This window comes from Phacochoerus africanus, chromosome 7 (assembly GCF_016906955.1).
Source record: "Phacochoerus africanus isolate WHEZ1 chromosome 7, ROS_Pafr_v1, whole genome shotgun sequence".
Taxonomy (NCBI): Eukaryota; Metazoa; Chordata; class Mammalia; order Artiodactyla; family Suidae; genus Phacochoerus; species Phacochoerus africanus.
Window position 1 is genome coordinate 80618575 of NC_062550.1, and position 14454 is coordinate 80633028.

Genomic DNA, 14454 nt, shown 5'->3' on the forward strand with positions numbered 1-14454 from the left:
CCAGCAGCATATGGAAGTTTCCAGGCTAATGGTCGAATCAGAGCGGCAGCCGCTAGCCTATACCACAGCCATAGCAACATGGGATCTGAGCAGCATCTGCGACCTACACCAGTACAGCTCACAGCATCACCAGATCTTAATCCACTGAGCGAAGTCAGATATCAAACTTGCATCCTCATGTATACTAGTCAGATTCACTTCCACTGAGCCACGATGGGAACTCTGGTTTCAGATATTTTCCAATTTTTTTTTTTTTTTTTACTAAAGATAAAGACTTCTGCTCCTCTACCCTAATGTCATTTTTGACATATCAGAATTTGATCTAAGGATTATTACATTATTATAACTATATAAACATTATTCTCAGCTGAACCGTGTACTGAATTATGATTACTTTTCTTGTACAACTTCCTGCTTTTCTTAGGATTAATAACTGCTTTGCTTTTTTTTCTTTCTTATATTATCATTTCTTTAGCTAACTCTACAGCAAAAGTATAAACAACTTCTTAATACACTCAAATATGTCAACTCACCCCTCAAGTCTGCTTCCCACTTTCTTCCAAGTATTTTTTCTTTGACTTGCTCCAATCTGAACCGGTAACTCTCTAAAAGCTACAGTTCAACCATCATTCTGGGACTGTCCTCTAACATCTTGATAATCTATCTCCTTTATCTTCTTCCTGTGTTGCAACTCATTTTCTGAATTTCACATTGTTTCTTTACTTTCTCATTAAGTGAAGCCTATATATCCTCCAGTATGATTAGGAGAAAAGAATGAATTTTTGAGCTCTTAATGCATTTGCAAAAGTCTTTATTCTCTCTTGACACTTGACTGTTGGTTTGGTGGGTACAGAATTTTCTAGGTTAGTAATTAATTTACCCAGAATTTTCAAGGAGGTGCTCCCCTACTCCATCTTTTGTGGCTGATAACATTCTTTTATACATGATCTATTTTCTCTCTCTAGAAGCTCTTCAAATCTTGTTTTCTGCAGAGTTCTAGAATTTTATGAAGCCCCTAAGTGGAGTTCTTTCCTCATATACTAGGCATTAGGTTAATTTCTTTATCTGGAAACTCATACTCTACCATTCTGGGGAATTTTCTTTTGTCGTAATTTTCTTGATAACTTTATGCCTTCCGTTTTATTTTTCCCATCTGGAATTTTACTATTCAGTACTGAACCTCATGGACTAAATCTATCATCTCTTTGACTTCTGTTCAACTTGCTGAGATTTCTCAGTCATGTTCTATTCCAATTTAATTTTTAAAATTTTTGCTATATAATCCTTAATTTCCAAAAGTTTCTTTTTTAGTCCTTTCTTGTCTCATTGATAAACTATCCCTTCTCTAATTTCTGAGGATATTAATTTCTAAGTTGTTCCCTGTTTCCCAGGATTAGGTTTGTTCTATCAGGCCCCTTTCTTTTGGCTCTGTATTGATCTCTATTATATTGGCAGTTCCAAGAAAGGTTTAGGTTCCTGCTTTCTGCTAAGACAGTTTACCATTTGCCTCAAACCACCATTTTCAAACTTCTATTTTGTAGACATCTCATCTGCTGTCCCTTCTCTCCAGTTCTCCTGACTTTGTGGCTTTAAATTTTTATTTTTCTTTACATTCCTTTATTGTCATTTCCATAGGATTCTGGGAGGGATTAGAGAATTAAACAGGTGCTCAATCTGTTATGCTTAACAGGAAGCTTATTTTTAATAATCCAGCATATCTCAAAAGATGTCTCATGACATCATTTTTTACAATACAAACAATATAACAAAGCCTCTAAGTTTGAGCCCAGTACTTGGCAGGCACCCAATTAAATTTAATTGATCCCAAATTAATAAAGCCATAATTAAACAGATCTAGCATGTACTTAAGGAATTAAGAACTGCCTGAAAAAAAGATACTTTTTATAAACTACATCGATTATAAAATATTAGCCTAAACCAAAGATTAATGTTCATTCAAAGGACAAAGTAAATTTAAAGAGTATGACAACTCAGTTATCCGGTATGACTAAAGAGTGAAAGATAGTTTCTTAACAAATTTGCCAAAAGGTACGCTGTCCAATCTTTCACAATACCTCCAAGTAAGACAATATTACCTTCATTAAAGAAAGTAAATTAAACAGCTTATATAATATTACTAGAATCACAGATGAAAAACCAGTACAGGAGTTCCCATCCTGGCTCAGTGGAAACCAATCCATGAGGACACAGGTTTGATCCCTGGCTTTGCTAAGTGTGTTAAGGATCTGGAGTTGCAATGAGCTGTGGTGTAGGTCACAGATGCAGCACGGATCTGGCCATCTGGCCATTGCTATGGCTGTGGTGTAGGCTGGCAGCTACACCTCGAATTTGACCCCTAGCCTGAGAATCTCCATACGCCACGGGTGTAGCCCTAAAAAGACCCCCCCCAAAAAAAAAACCATTACAAAACCCAAGTGGCCCAACTTCCAATAATATTGTCTATAACCTGTTAGAGTTTTAACAAATGTTTCACTAATAATTTCTAATCCAGATAAAACAACTTCATAATTTCATCACTCTATTCATTATTTTGAGTACAATATAATATAAAAATAGTAACTTCGGGTAGAAAGTCACACAGGAAATGTTCAAAGAACCATCCCTTCCCACTTTGAAAAACTTGAAATAATTAAAGAATGCAATTAGCATTCATTAAGGACAGATAATATTTTCTCAAGCTCTTTTTTTTAATGGGGGTCTTTTTAGGGCCGAACCTGCAGCATATGGAAGTTCCCAGGCTAGGGGTCAAATTCAAGCTGTAGCCCTGGCCTACACCACAGCCACAGCAACATGGGATCTGAGTCATGTCTTCGACCTATACCACAGCTCACGGCCACACTAGATCCCTTTGAACACACTGAGTGAGGCCAAGGACCGAACCCGCGTCCTCATGGATATTAGCTAGGTTCATTACTGCTAAGCCTCAATAGGAACTCCTTCAAGTTCTTTCATAAAAAGAAATTTATACAACCCTTTGGACACTATGGTTCCTGCTCAGTATAACTGGGTAAACACATAAAAATGTTCTTTATCTGCACAATTTCCCACTAACTCTAATTTGTGTCTCTTAGTTCCTTGCTCAGTCATTAAGGGCCTACATCTAAGGGTTCAAGGTTGCTTCTTTCTTGCATGATAGGTTCGTTATTGCCTCTAAAGTTTGAGCCAATCACAGTAACATTTATAGATTCTCTTAATCCTTTTTTTTTTAAATGGCTAACCCATGGCTTATGAAAGTTCCCAGGCCAGGGACTGAATCTGAGCCACAGCTTCGACCTATGCCAGGTCAGCCACAGCTGTGAACTATGCCACACATTGCAGCTGTGGCAATGACAGATCCTTTAACCCACTGTGTCAGGCTGGGGATCAAAGAGCCACTGCAGTCGGATTCTTAACTCACTGTGTCACAGAGGGAACTCCAGATTCTCTTAATCTTATAATGCAGTTTGCTAATAAATATTATCTAAGAAATCTCATAATGAACATGAAAAATAAAGGTTAAAATTATTAAAGTTATTCTATTCCTATAGCTATGGTTTATAAACTTTAGCCTGAAAGGGGGAAAAAATGTTATCTATTACATTTCTGAAAGGAAACACAAAATAATCAAGGTTAACTGGTCTATTAAGTAAGGAACGGGCACTCACTATTTATATTGACCCATTAGAATAAAGCAAAAATTTGAGTTATAAAGGCTGTAGACAACCATAAAGTGAGAGATTTAAGGTAACATTAACAACATGATGCTTTACCATTAGTCTGTAGTGGGATGAGATATGAGTCAGAGGATTCAATCAAATTCTGTCTGTTCCAACTGTGTAATCTTGACCAAGATACTTAGCTTTTTAAAACTCTTTTAAAGTTTATAATTATGAACAATTCTGAACATTCCATAAAGTACAAACAAGGACACTTACAGAGCAGATTTAACTATTAAGTTACCTATTTTACTTTTATATTAATCTCTTTGTTTCAGCCTCTTTGCCTTCACTAGAGAAAACTTCTTTCCTGAAAGTAGTTTTTATTTTTATGCATGTTTTTATTACTTAAGCTTTTTGAAGTCTGTTTCCTATATCAATTTCCTTTCATTACCAGGTGGTTTTAGCCAAAGGCAATCAAATACTAAGTACTTAACTACCATTATCATTCTGTATGATATCCTAGGAAATGCAATATAGAAAACAAAATCACTACCCACAAGAAACTTAAAATCTTACTAGGAAAAAAACACAAAACAAGCTAATATATTTTATTTTTCTGAAGTTTACTGTAAGAACTTGAATTATTTTATGTACCACTATGAAGGGAAAATGAGCAAATTCTCATGACACATTTTTTTAATTACTCTAAATTTCAAACAAATACAAAATAGAGTGACTAGCATAATAGTGAAACTCTGTTATACCCATATCCCAGCCTCCACAATTATTAATTCACATATACTGTTACTTTATCTACTACCTTCAAGGTCACTTTGAGACAAATTCCAGACATCATATCACTTTAATGCGTATATGACTAACTCTAAAAGTGCTCTTTGGGGAAAAAATGTTCTTAATACCATTCTCACAAGTAAATGAACAAAAAACCCGCAATAACTCAATACCAAGCACCTAATGTTCATTTTTCCCCAACTGTCCATAAAGTAATAGATACATCTTCCTTTCTTTTTTACACATTAGAATAAGGATCAAAATAATCCAACTGTGATTAGGTGAATGTTTCTCTTGTCTCTTTTAGTCTATTTCTCCTACTTTTAATCTCCTTGGAATTTTTTGACAGAAGAAACCAGGTCATTTGTCCATGAACTACATTTTGCTGATTGCATCTCCTTGTTGTCACCTAACATATGTGTTTCTATCTCTGTATATCTTATAAATTAGTAGTAAGACTTATTAATCGGATGCAGGTGTTTTGTTTTTTAATTTTTAGGGCCACACCCATGGCATATGGAGGTTCCCAGGCTAGGGGCCGAAATGGAGCTGTACCTGCCAGCCTACACCACAGCCACAGCAATGCCAGATCCGAGCCGTGTCTGTGACCTACACCACAGCTCACGGCAACGCCGGATCCTTAACCCACTGAGCAAGGCCAGGGATTGAACCCGCAACCTCATGGTTCCTAATCAAGTTCACTGACCGCTGAGCCACGGTGGAAACTCCGGATGCAGGTTTTTGTTTTTTGGGTTTGTGTGGGGTTTTTTTTGGTCACACAACTGCATATTTGTTACTTATTTCCACAGGAGGTGTTTAATATTTGGCTGTCTCTTGTGATGCTAACAGCCACTGTTGTTCAATGCCTAGACCCATTCATTCATGATCATTTACAAAATGATGATATTCAAATGCCATTATTCATCTGCAATTATTTGGTGAAATACTTCTATAAAAATAAACTTTCCTTTATTACTTGTTTGATTACCTCGATGTATAGTTTACACATGAAAGGCAAGGTAGATTGTATCTTTCCCTTCATATATTGATTTTCTTTCTTTCACTTTCCTTTTTATGGTCACACATGCAGTATATGGAAGTTCCCAGGCTACGGGTCATATTGGACCTGCAGCTGCCAGCCTACCCCATAGCCAGAGCCACCCTGGGATCCTTATCCCACATAGCAAGGCCAGGGATAGAACCCACATCCTAATAGACACTATGTCGGGTTCTTTACCTGCTGAACCACAACAGGAACTTCCATATATTGATTTTCAAAATGAGTTAACTTCTTAGCATCCTCCCAAACACACCAATTTGTTTGTTTACTTATAAGGTAGCATAATGAACTCATAAATTTAAACGTATCTGACAGGTTTCCATAACTGTCCTTCTTGACAGTTATTGAAGTTATTATCCTTCTTGATGCTCAAATTGTTCCATTTCTGGCTAGAGGAAGCACAATCAAGTTGATTATTGAGATTTTTTTGTTTCAATCCTAGCAGTCTTTCGAAGTTTCCTTGCTTTCTATTATTAGGAAGGAAAAAAAAAAAAGTTCCAGGCATATCTTATTTATTTACTACCTCAAACCTGGAAACAGTCATTTATTTCAAGGATCCCTGTTTTTTTAATTGGGAAATGTTATTTGGAGAACACAATCCAAAGCTGCGTTACAGTGTTTCCTTGTCAACTAGAAGTTTTATTTCATAATTACTAAAAGAGCTCTTTTTAATCCTGTCGTAGGTTGAAGTGTCCCATCTACCCCCCGCAAAAAAATTTATATCCACTTGGAATCTAAGAATATGATGTTTGGAAACAAGGTTTTGGCATATACAATTAAAGTAAGACTGACATAAGATCAGTACTGGATTAGGGTGTCCACTAAATCCAATGAGGGTGTCCTTAGCAGACAAAAAAATGATACAGAGGGAGACAAAGTGTAGAAGGCCATATGAAGAGAATTTCAGTGATGCAGCTACAAGCCAAAGAATGCCAAGGACTGCCAGGAGCCACCACCACAAATTAGGGAAAGAGGCAAGGAAGGAATCTTCCCTAGACATTCAGAGGAAGCATGGGTCTGCCAACACTGTGACTTCAGACTTCTAACCTCCACAATAGTGAGAAAATAAGTTTTTATTGTTTTAAGGCACCAAGTTTCTGGTTTTCTTTTTCTTTTTTTGCTTTTTAGGGCCGCACCCACAGCACATGGAGGTTCCCAGGCTAGGGGTCTAATCAGAGCTATAGCTGTCGGCCAACACCACAGCCACAGCAACGTGGGTTCCAAGCCGCGTCTGCAACCTACACCACAGATCACAGCAACACCAGATCCTTAACCCACTGAGTGAGGCCAGGGATCAAACCTGCAACCTCATGGTTCCTAGTCAGATTATATCCGCTGCGCCACACCAGGAACTCCAAGGCACCAAGTTTCTGATCAATTTTTTACAGCAGTTCTAGGAAATTAATACAGATCTAAGCGCAGTTTTATTTTAATTGACTAATAAATAAAAATGAATATATAGGCATAATAAATTGGTTAAGGTATCTGTAAAACTTCTTTACATGTTAAATCCAACCTTTTCTAATTATTTTTCAACTCAAGTTTGTTGATGACCACTTTCACATGACATCATTCTCTGTGCTATCAAGAACAGTGATTATCTGTGGGAAATATAGTCAATAATTATGTAATAACTTTGTATGGCGACAGGTGGTAAGTGGACTTACAATGATAATCATTTTGAAATGAAATGTACAGAACTATTAAATCATTACGTTGTGTGCCAGGAAAACGAATATAGTGTTGTAGTTCAATTATACTTCAAAACAAACAAAGTCATAGAAAAAGGGATCAGATTTGTGGTTACCATAGGCGCAGAGTGGGAGAAGGGGGGAATTGGATAAAGGCAGCCAAAAGGTGCAAGCTCCCAGCTATATGATAAATTAGTATGGGAGATGTAACATACAACATGACAAATATAATTAACTCTGTGATACCTTATATGTGAAAGTTGTTAAGGGAGAAATTCCTAATTCTCATCACAAGGAAAAACATTTTTTTCTATTTCTTTAAATGTTGTATCTATGTAAGATGATGGCTGTTCACTAAACTTTTGTGATAATCATTTCATGCTGTATACTTTATGCGTATACAGTGCTATATGTCAATTATATCTCAATAAAACTGTAAAAAAGAAAAAAAGAATAGTGGCATTTCTTCAGGAAGTCTATAAAAGAACTAAACCATTGCTAACGGCTTCATACACTGGTTTTGCAATTAAGTATGAGGAATTAGTCAACTTACAACTTTCTTGAAAGTGCTGGCACACATATCTGATGAATTTCCCCTAGTTCACTCTCAATTAGGGGGTCTAGGGATTAAGAGAATTCTAGAAATTCTAAGAAATTCTAAAATTCTAAGAAAACCTATAGATTTTCTGCTAAGTTTCTGCTATCCTCCAAATTTAATGATAGCACTTTGTATGTTCACACAGTGAGAGACAGTATGCTGCTTGGTCAAGAGTGATCATACAGGACAAACGGTAAGACAAACTCCCATTTCAGAGATGTTAGAATGTGAAGAAATAGGTTCTCAGAAATGATCAAATAAGGCGTATGCTAAAAGAGTCATAAAGACAAAACGAAACACAATCTGAGAAGACAGAGATAGCTCTAGAATTTTTCGAGCAGATACTTGGCTTCCTAACTTTTTGGAATACTTTTTACTGAATTAGTTTTCCTAAAATAGTTTCACCACTTTGTAATCCAGTGGAAAAAAGAACTTTTATTATGTTATCAACTCATATAACATTACTCTTTATAATATGCAGACATTTCTGCTTTATTGCTCAACTATGACAACCTCAATCTTCCTCTCCAGTCTTATTTCTGATCATGGTCTTTAATATTTTTGCCTGAACTCAGGAGTGAGGAAAGAAATGACAACTGGAAGAAACCATCTATTTAACTGAGGAGCTAAGCATAAATTCATCTATCAACATGAACCAATTACCACTAAGACAATCCACAGAGGAAAAGATCTTATTTGCATGACACGTAAACATCCCTTTTTTTTTTCCGTCTTTTTGCTATTTCTTGGGCCACTCCCATGGCATATGGAGGTTCCCAGGCTGGGGGTCTAATCGGAGCTGTAGCCACCTGCCTACGCCAGAGCCATAGCAACGCAGGATCCGAGCGGCGTCTGCAACCTACACCGCAGCTCACAGCAACGCCGGATCGTTAACCCACCGAGCAAGGGCAGGGACCAAACCCGCAACCTCATGGTTCCTAGTTGGATTCGTTAACCACTGCACCACGACGGGAACTCCCATTTTTTTTTTTTTTTTTTTAGAGCATCTCAACTTGGTTGTAGAGTAGGCATCTATATAAGATATATATAATCTATATAAGACATACAGTCCAAAAGAGAATCCTTTATTATAATATCCCAAATATTCTATCAGCCTTCCCCATCTCAGTAACTGGCAGCATCACTTTAAAAGTTACTCAGGCCAAGACCTTAGAGTCATTCTTGACTTCTTTCTTTACCCCACATCCAAACCATCAGCAAATCCTGTTAATTTCACCTTTAAAATACATCATTTATAGAAGTGAGATACTTCTCACTACTTCCCCTAATATCTTCTTGGCCCAAGCCACTATAATCAGTGGCCTAGAAAACAGCCACCAAACTAGACTCTCAGTCCTCCTATGAGAATATTGCCCTCCTATGAACTATTCTAACCTTAATAGTCAAAAGTGATCCTTTAATATCATGTCAGTCCATACTATCCATGAAAATGTGTCTCATCTTACACAAGCCATAAATGATCTCCTGACCAATGTCTTACTCTTCCTCCACCCCTTACCTAACTCAACTGTGCTAGTCATACTGATCTCCATCTTATTCCTTGAACACACAGTGAATGCTCCTGTCTTAGGGCTTTTTCATTTGCTGTTCCCTCCCCTGGAACACTCTCCTCAAAGATACCTTTATGGCTTGAGCCCCTACTTCTAGATCGCAGTTCAAATATAATCTTAGCTGTGAGGCTTCCCCTAATGCCTTATATAATCACCTCCAGGATGTCATAACCCTTTATCCCTACTTTATTCTTTAAAGCACTTCTCAACACCTGTCATACTGTATAATTAACTTTTAAAAATTCTACATTTCTCTTTCTCATGTCCACAAAAGATAATGTTTTACGCACTACTACACCTGTAAGAACCTAAGTTTGTTGAATGAATGAGTGCATCTCACTTCCCTTTTATACTCTCCTAATGTGAAAAATCTCATACTGAGTATGTTCCGAGTTTGGATGTAGATTTTACATCTGAGTAATTTTCATTAAAGGTGAAACTTAAATATGAGTTATTTCATGAAGTACATAATCTATCTCAGTGCAGGAAAAAAAGCTGGCCAAACTGGATGTATTAAACTCCTCAGGTAAAAAGTAACATCATAGAAAAAAACTAAATGGGTAATCAATAAGTACCCAGTACCCCTCAACTCAATCCAGACATTACATAGGTGTATATATATAGTTATGCACAGAGGCTCATAATTATAAAAGTATTATTAGTACTCTTCTTCTACGTACTCACAAAGTATTAGTAATATTTCTGCCTGTCCTAAACCAAACAAATGACTTCAGACATCCTAACATAAGTAGACACGGCATTAGGTTACAGGCCTTAGACAATGTTAACCTTCTGGCAGGAAATACATTTTTTAAAAAAAATTATAATTTAAAATTAAGTGTTCAAAATTTTTAAACTCCCACAAAAAAAGTCCAGGACCAGATTGTTTCAAAGGTGAACGCTACCAAACACTGAGAGAAGAGTTAAAGCCTATCCTTCTCAAACTATTTTAAAAATCTGCAGAGGAAGTAATGCTTCCAAATTCATTCTACATGGCCAGCAACTCTAAGATTAAAAAAGACTAAGATATCACAAAAAAGAAAACTACAAGCCAGTGTAACTGATGAACACACATCCAAAAGTTTTCAATAAGATATTAGCAAACTAATTCCGATAGTAGATTAAAAGGATCATACACCATCATTAAGTGGGAGTTATCTCAGGGATGAAAGAATGGTTCAATATCCACAAATCAATCAACGTGCTATTCATTAACAAACTGAAGAACAAAAATTGTATGATAACATCAACAGATGCAGGAAGGCTTTCAACAAAATTCAACATCCCTTTATGATAATAACTCAACAAAGTGGATATAGAGGGAACATACCTCAACATAATAAAGGCCATATATGACAAACCTACAGCTAATGTCATACTCAACAGAAGATCAGACACAAGACAAGGATGATACTCTCACTGCTTTTTTCAACACAGTTCTGGAAATCCTAGCCACAGCAATCAGACAAGAAATAAAAGCAATCGAAATTGGAAAGAAAAAATAAAACTATCACTGTAGATGACAAGATTCTACTATACACAGAAAATCCTAAAGATGCCACCAAAAAGAACTACTGGAATTCATCAATAAATTTGGTAAAGTTACAGGATACAAAATTAATATACAGAAATCTGTTATATTTCTCTACTCTAACAACAAACTATCAGGAAGATAAATTAAGAAAACAATCCCATTCAAAACTGTACCAAAAAGAATAAAATATCTAGGAATAAATCTAAGCAGGTAAAAGATCTGTACTTGAAAAACTAAGACATTGATGAAAGAAACTGAAGACAACATAAACAGACAGAAAGACATTCTTGGATTAGAAGAATACTGTTAAAATGATATTATCCATGGTAATCTATAGATTCAATGCAATTTCTACAGAAATACCAGTGGCAAATAATTCTAAAATTTGTATGGAAACAGAAAAGATCCTGAGTAGCCAAAACGATCTTGAGAAAGAAGAACAAAGCTGGTGGTATCACACTCCCTGATCTCAAAGTACACTACAAAGCTACAGTTATCTAAATAGTACGGTACTGGCACAAAACAGATACACTGATCAATGGAACATAATAGAGAACTCAGAAATAAATCCACACTTATGGGCAATTAATTAATTTACAACAAAGAAGGCAAGAACATACAATGGGGAAAAGACAGTCTCTTTAATAAGTGGTAATGGGACAACCAAATAGCTATATGCAAAGGGATCAAAATGGACGGCTCTCCCACATCATGCACAAAAATAAATTCAAAATGGATTAAAGACTTAAATGTAAGACCTGAAAACGAAATTTCTACAAGAAAACATAGGCAAACTGGTCTCAGTAATATTTTTTGGGATATATTTTCTTAGACAAGGGAAACAAAATTAAAAAATAATCAAATGGGAGTTCCCGTCGTGGCGCAGTGGTTAACGAATCCAACTAGGAACCATGAGGTTGCGGGTTCGGTCCCTGCCCTTGCTCAGTGGGTTAACGATCCGGCATTGCCGTGAGCTGTGGTGTAGGTTGCAGACGTGGCTCGGATCCCGCGTTACTGTGGCTCTGGCGTAGGCCGGTGGCTACAGCTCCGATTCGACCCCTAGCCTGGGAACCTTCATATGCCGCGGGAGCGGCCCAAGAAATAGCAACAACAACAACAACAAAAAAGACAAAAAGACAAAAAAAAAATCAAATGGAATATCAAACTAAAAAGCTGTGGACACCAAAGTATCAACAAAATAAAAAGTCATCTACTGCATGGGAGAAGATATTTGCAAACAATTTATCAAATAAGGGATTAAGAACTCACAGAACTTATTATCAAAATAAACAACTTGATTAAAAAATTAGCAAATGCTGAACAGACGTTTTCCCAAAGAAGACCTACAGAGGGTCAACAGGCACCAGAAAAGGTAAGCTCAACATCACTAAATGTCAGGGAAAAGCTATCATCTCACATCCGTCAGAATAGTTACTATCTTTTGATAATAACAAATAAGTGTTGGCAATGATGTGGAGAAAAGGGAACCTTTGTGCACTACTGGTGGGAATGTAAACTGATGCAGCCACTATGGAAAACAGGATGGAGAGTCTCAAAAAATTAAAAATAGAACTACCACTCAGTCGAATAATTCCATTCTTGGGTGTTTATCTGGAGAAAATAAAAACACTCATTCAAAAAGACATACGCACCCCACATTCACAGTACACTCTGGCATTATTTATAATAACTAAGATATGGAAACAACCTAAGTGAATCAAAAGATGAATGCATAAAGATCACACACACACACACACACACACACACACACACACACACACACACACAGGAATATTACTTAGCCATAAAAAACAACAAAATCTTGCCATTTGTGACATGAATGGACCTTCAAGGAATTGTGCTAAGTGAAATAAGTCAAAGAAATACAAATACTATACAGTTTCACTTACACGTGGAATCTAAAAAACTAAACAAATAAACAAGCATAGCTAAACAAAAGAGTCACAGATACAGAGAACATACTGATTGGAAGAGGGGACGTGGCTGAGGGGAAGAGACAAATAGGTAAGGGAGATTAAGAGGTACAAACTTCCAGTTGCAAAATACAAGAGTCACAGGTATGAAATGTACAGTGTGAGGAATATAGTCAATAATTATGTATTATCTTTGTATGGTGATATATGGTAACTATAGACTTTCTGTGATGATTATTTTGAAATGTACAGAAATATCGAATTACAATTTGTGTGACAATAACTAACATACGGTTGCAGGTCAATTATATTTGAAAAAAAAAATCAGAGAAAAGGAGATCAGACTTGGGGTTCTCAGAGACAAAGGGAGGGCAAATGGATAAAGGCAGCCAAAAGATACACACTTTGAGCTGTAAGGTGAGTAAGTACTAGTGATATACTATACAACTTGAAAATTAACACTGCTGTACATCATATATGAAAACTGTTAAGGGAGTAAATCTTAAAGGTTCTCATCACAACAAAATTTTTTTTTCTATTTATTTAATATTGTATCTACACAAGATGATGTATGTCCACTAAATTCACTGCAGTAATCATTTCATGATGTATATAAGTCAAATCATTAAGCTATATACTTTAAACTTATACACTGCCTAGTATGTCAATTATATCTCAATAAATTGGAAGGAAAAAAACTGAATAGCTATTCAATATTAAACTGGCTTAAGATGTCCACTAAAACTTGTTTATCATTTCATGTTCTAAATAGTAAAACAAATTCTCAATCCAAATGACTCACAGATTCTTATAAATGGCCTTCACTATACTAAAGCACTATAGGTTGAAGATATGCCTATATTTCTCTTCCCCAAATAAGCCCAGGTTCTGCTGTGACACAGGGGGTTAAGGATCTGGTGCTGTCACTGCAGCAGCTCAGGTCACTGCTATGGTGCAGGTTTGATCTCTGGCCCAGGAACTTCCGCATGCCACAGGCATGGCAAAGAATAAAATTAAAACTTTTTTTAAATAAAAGTAAGTCCAGGTAGGCGGTATATACTTAAAGAAAATTACAGCAGTCTGAAAACTAAGATTATCATAGTGAGAGTGAACCAAATTATCTACAGAAAATCTGTAACACTGTTTAATCATCCTTAGCAATAAATTTTATATCAGGTCCTAGAGTTACCAAACAAAGGCTATCCATAAAAAAAAGATGTTAACCTATAGCAATGCCACAGAAAAACAAAGAAGTTTTGATATTTAAAGTTCTTTAACAAAAGAAAAGTGCTTATCTAACCATTAAAGTTCTTTTGTGGAATTCCACTTTATTTATTTATTTATTTTGGCCATGCCTGCAGCTTGTGGAAGTTCTTGCACCAGGGTCAAATCTGTGTCACAGAAACAACCTGAGCCACGCAGTGACAATGCCGGATCCATAACCTGTTGTGCCACAAAAAACTCCAGAATTTCACTTTAATGGTAAATTATCAAAGACAGACATTTATTTATCTGTAAATCTGGAGTTACCTATAATCTTGAGAGATCATCTTAATTGAATCAAAAAACAAAAACCAAACTTGGTATTTAAATGTATAAAAAATGAACTTGATTA

At 36.1% G+C, this 14454-nt stretch overlaps 1 protein-coding gene across 8 annotated transcripts in view; it reads right to left on the reverse strand.

Moving 5' to 3' along the window:
- SCAF11 (SR-related CTD associated factor 11) overlaps positions 1–14454 on the reverse strand; it is a 67921-nt gene that overhangs the window by 15629 nt on the left and 37838 nt on the right. Inside the window, exon 1 of one of the 8 annotated variants that reach the window (XM_047788037.1) lies at positions 534–1796. The exons of the other annotated variants lie outside the window; for them this stretch is intronic. The gene's annotated coding sequence lies outside the window, so the exon portion shown is untranslated. Of the gene's footprint in view, positions 1–533; positions 1797–14454 lie in introns of those variants that run through there. 8 annotated transcript variants of the gene reach the window in all.